We start from the raw sequence: 5,461 nt of genomic DNA, 5'->3' as shown, positions 1-5,461 counted from the left end.
TTTGAAAAAGTTAACGTTAAGATCTTGGAAAATCATACAGATGACAAATTGGAATTTATTGCCAATTTTACCTATATTCTTTATCCTTGTGTTTGAGCATTTTTATATGCTTAAAATATATTTATGTGTATTTTTTATGACAGTAGAAAAGAGTGACTGAATTGAAATAGTCAAGAAAAGCTTTCGAGTTGAAGAAGATGAGGAAATTAGAGGTCATTATGATGAAAAGATTCACTCGGGATGATTGCAGGATTTTGCGTGTAAAGAAGCACTGTGGACCTGACACCAAAATTGTTATATATTAAGGGGAGCAATAGACAACTAAGTAGACGGCATTACCAAGAATGGGAAGAGTATGCTGTACCCAAATGGCAAATGCCTCAACGGAGTTTGACATACAAGCTCATACAGCTAATAAATACTCTTTAGACTCCTGCAAAAGGTGGTATGCCAAGCTCTTTACCTTCAGAGAGCGTACGGTCAGCAGATTCACAAGTATTGTCACTACTAAATCATTCTTTTGATACAGCCATTCAAAAGGGAGAAAAATACTTTTATCTGAGACTTCTATGTATAACATTCTTGTCATCTTTTTAAAAAACAAAACAAAACAAAAAGTGCTGCCTTATAGGATCAAACTTTTACATAACATGTTTGGAGCAATGTTCAGTCTCATAAAAATAACTGCAATTTTTTCAAAGAGATAAGGTCAAGGTTAAAATTGGTGTTTAATACTTAACATTCAACACTGTTGCCTCTGTTCTCAAAGTACATTAATAATTCACATCAAGTTTTCTATTTTTCCTGAAGACACTAAATGTTGGAGTTTTAATACACTTATCTCTTTTTTTATGTATTATTTCTCATCATCATTATTTATAACCCAGTAGGAATTTGAAAGAGTTGATTTTTCTAAACAAGAACACTTAAATTTTCTTAAACTGTATCTACTGTAGATCAATTAAGATATTTCTTCAGGCCAAAGTGTTGATACTAAGTTCTGAAACTAAGGAAACTGCTTGGCAAGTACCTTTCTGAAACAAAAATGCAATTTTAATTAAGAAAAATCAAAGAAATAAGTTATCCCTGGGATCATGTCATATTACAAAAATAGTATTTTCCAAACTCTGCATCATAAAGAAAAGGGGTGAAAATCACTCTTGCTCTGAGCAATTTTCTAGACTTTTTGTTATTCATCGAAAGTAAGCATTAGAGACAACTTCCAGAATGGCTGCATGAAGGGCTCCACAGATCTGCTCCCCAGCGAAACAACCAGAAATGGTACAAATTTGAAAAACAGCCAACATTTAAAGTCTCTGGAAATTGATCTAAGGGCATGTGCAAATGGAGAAACGTTCACTAAATCTCTGTAAGAACAGCGAGGGCCTGTTGCACTGGAGCCACATCTGCTCCTTCTCTTCTCTCCCTCCCAACTCAAGGCGATGGCAACTCCACTCTAGGTGAGTGTACGTAAGAAGACAAGGAGTCCTCTCCCCCAGCACAGTCAAGGGCTATAGTATCTCCCTGTGAGGGACAGGTCCCCAGCATTTCTATTCCCTGCTCCCTTTCCCCATGTTGCAGATGTTAAATCCCAGGCAGTGCAATCAATACGTGGGGGCCCTTTCCTCCATCCAGACCCCACACATAGGGTGGAGGCTCTACCCTAGGCATGTAGGCCAAGAATATTGGAGTTCTGATAGTCCTCACGTGGCTCAGTCATAGGGCGGAAGCTCTACCCCATGAAGACAAAAACCCCATGATCCTCTCAATCCACAGGAAAAAGCACTTGAGAAAACCCAAAACCCTATTCATGACAAACGAGGAATAAAGGGGGATTGTCTCAATCCGATAAAGGACATCTACGAGGAACACTCAGCCAACATCAAACCTAATGGTGAAAAATTGAATTCCCTCTCTCCAAAATCAGAAATAAGGCAAAGATGTCTTTTCTCTCACTTCTAGTCAATGCTACTGGAGTTTCTAGACAGGGCAATTAGGCAAATATGATGGTTAATTTTATTTGTCAACTTGCCTGGGCCATGGGGTACCAAGATATTTGGTCAAACATTAGTCTGTGTGTGTCTGTCAGGCTCTTTCTGGATGAGACTAACACTCAAATTGGTAGACTGAGTAAATTGCCTTCACTAGTGTGGGTGGGCCTCGTCTAATCAGTTGAAGGCTTCAATAGAACAAAAAGACTAAGTAAGAGGGACATCCTCCCAGTGGGCAGAATTTCAAGCAGTGCACTTGGTTGCTCACTTTGCTTGGAAGGAGAAATGACCAGAGATGTGATTATATACCAATTCATGGACTCTGGTCACTGGTTTAGCTAAATGGTTAGTGACCTGGAAGGAATTTGGTTGGGAAATAGGTGACAAGGAAATTTAGGGAAGAGATACATGGAGAGACCTCTCTGAATGGGCAAAAAAGGTGAAGATATTTGTGTCCCATATAAATGCTCACCATAGGACAACCTTAGCAGAGGATTTCAGCAATCAAGTGGATAGGATGACCAGTTCTCTGAATACCAGTCAGGTGCTTTTCTCAGCCACCACTGTCATTGTCCATGGGCTCATGAACAAAGTGGCCATCCACGGTGGCAGTGATGGAAGTTATGCACGAGATCAGCAATGTGAGCTTCCACTCACCAAGGTCAACCTGGTTCTGACCACTGCTGAGTGCCCAATCTGCCAGCAGCAGAGACCAACACTGCATCCAGATTTGGCACTATTCTCCAGGGTGATTAGCCAGCAACCTGGTGGCAAGTTGATTACATTGCACCCCTTCTATCATGAAAGAGGAGCATTTTGCTCTTACTGGAATAGACACTTATTCTGGATGCAGATTTACCTTCCCTGCAATCTGTGCTCCTGCCAAAACTACCACCCACGGACTTAGAGAATGCCTTATCCACAGTCATAGTATTCCACATGGCATTGCTTCTGATCAAGGAACTCATTTCACAACAAATGAAGTGTGGCATCAGGCCCATGTTCACGGAATTCAGTGGTCTTATCATATTCCCTACCATCTTGAAACAGCTAACTTGATAGAACAGCGGAATGCCTTTTGAAAACTCAGTGCCAGCTAGGTGACAATACCTTGCAGGACTGGGGCAAAGTTCTCTAGAAGGCTGTATGTGCTCTAAACCAGTGTCTAATATATGGTGCTGTTTCTCCTACCGTCAGGATGTGTGGGTCCAAGAATCAAGGGCTGGAAATGGGAGTGGTATTCCCAGTAACCACTAGCAAAAATTTTGCTTCCTGTTCCCATGACTTTATGCTCTGTTGGCCTAGAGCTCTTAATTCCAAAGGGAGGAATGCTTCCACCATTGTGTCCAGTAGACACAACAATGGTTCCACTGGACTGGAAGTAAAGACTGCCGCCTGACCACTCTGAGCTCTTCATGCATGCCTCTGAATCAACAGGCAAAGGAGGGAGTTACTGTGCAGGCTGGGCTGACTGATCCTGACTACCAAGGAGAAACTGGACTACTCTACAATGGAGGTAAGGGAGGGTATATCTGGAATACAGATGATCCCTTAGGGCGTCTCTTAGCATTGTCATGCCCTGTGATTAAGATCAAGAGAAAACTACAACAATTCAAACTAGGCAGGACTACTCATGGCCCAAATCTTTCGAGAATGAAGGTTTGGGTTGCTCCACCAGGTAAAGAAGCATGACCAGCCAGGATGCTTACTGATGACAAGGGGAATACAGAATGGTAGAAAGAAGCAGTAGAAGGAGGTAGTTACAAACATCGGCTGTGACCATGTGACCAGTTACTGAAATGAGGACTCTGTCATGAATATTTCCTTCTCATTTCTTATTTTGTTATGAATATGTTTCTGTATATGGATGTGTATGCGTGTGCATGTATAACATACATATTAAAGAAACAAAGATGTTTGCCATTTCTTTCCTCTCTTATTCTCTTATCATGTAACAAAAGAGGTGCTGACTTTATATCATAGTATTCAAGTATTATTAATTTTACACCATGGTATTTAGGTTATGGGATATCAAGGAGAAGAGTAAACATCACTCAAGGACTACCTCCTCTTCTGGGGGAGGGGCGTTTTCAGTTGTAGGCAGGATTGTTGTATCATGCTAGGTGGAATTATAACCTCGTTATTTTCTTTATTTGGACATGAAGTATGATTTAAGGAGATGTAAATGGATGCCACGTTGACAAGGAGCAGACTTGCAATGGTTAATTTTATGTGTCGACCTGACTGGGCCACAGCGTATCCAGATGTTTGGTTAAACATTATTCTAGGTGTGTCTGTGAGGATGTTTCTAGATGAGAGTGACATCCAAATCACTAGACTGAATAAAGCGGATTACCCTCCCTGATGTAAGCGGGCCTCACTCAATCAGTTCAAGGCCTGCATAGAACCAAAGGACTGAGTAAGAGGGAACTCCTGCCTGACTACCTTCGAGCTGGTACATTGGTTTTTTTCCTGCTTTTGGACTTGAACTGATACGTCGGCTCTTCCTGGGTCTTGAGCCTGTTGGTCTTCAGACTACAACTACAGAATTGGCTCTCCTGGGACTCCAGCTTGCTGACTGTAGACCTTGGGACTTGTCAGTCTCCATAAAAGCATGAGTCAATTTCTCACTTTATATATATTTTTACTATTGGTTCTGTTTATAAATATCATTTTATATATTGGTTCTGTTTTTCTGGAGAACGCTGACTAATACAGCCAGGAAATGAAAAAAGGCAACTATGCTGGAAAGAAAGATGTGACACTATGTCTATTTGAAGATCAAACTATCTCTTGATCTTGTATATTGAAAATCCTAAATAATCCACTAAAAAAAAGACCTATAAGTTAATCAAGGTTACAAGGTCCAAGATCAAAATAAAAATATCAATCATAATTCACAATTTCATTAGCAATGAAAAACTTGTAAATAAAATTAAGAATGCAGTTCCCTTTATGGTTGTATAACAAAGAATAAAATATATATGAGTAAATTTAACAAAAGAAATGTAAAACTTATATGCTAAAAACTGTTAAACGTTGTTAAAAAAATTAACGAAAACTTGCACAACCAGAGGCACTCAAACTGGAATCTACAACTATATACTGAGGGGCTTTGGGGAAAAGAATAAAAAAAAAAAAGATTGGGGGCCGGCCCGGTGGCGCAGCGGTTAAGTTCACACATTCCGCTTCTCAGCGGCCTGGGGTTCGCTGGTTCGGATCCCGGGTGTGGACATGGCACTGTTTGGCACGCCATGCTGTGGTAGGCGTTCTATGTGTAAAGTAGAGGAAGATGGGCACGGATGTTAGCTCAGGGCCAGCCTTCCTCAGCAAAAGGAGGAGGACTGGCAGTAGTTAGCTCAGGGCTAATCTTCCTCAAAAAAAAAAAAAAAAAGATTGGCAACAGTTGTTAGCTCAGGTGCCAATCTTAAAAAAAAATTAAAGAAAACTTAAATAAATGGAAAGACATT

At 40.5% G+C, this 5,461-nt stretch overlaps 1 pseudogene; it reads left to right on the top strand.

Annotated features, from left to right (window-relative positions):
• The first annotated feature begins 368 nt into the window (after window positions 1-368).
• LOC139079044 (uncharacterized) lies at window positions 369-3,770 on the top strand (annotated as a pseudogene).
• The last annotated feature ends 1,691 nt before the right edge of the window (window positions 3,771-5,461 follow it).

The sequence above is a fragment of the Equus przewalskii genome, chromosome 24, assembly GCF_037783145.1.
Source record: "Equus przewalskii isolate Varuska chromosome 24, EquPr2, whole genome shotgun sequence".
NCBI lineage: Eukaryota > Metazoa > Chordata > Mammalia > Perissodactyla > Equidae > Equus > Equus przewalskii.
This window is presented reverse-complemented; position numbering and strand designations above follow the sequence as displayed.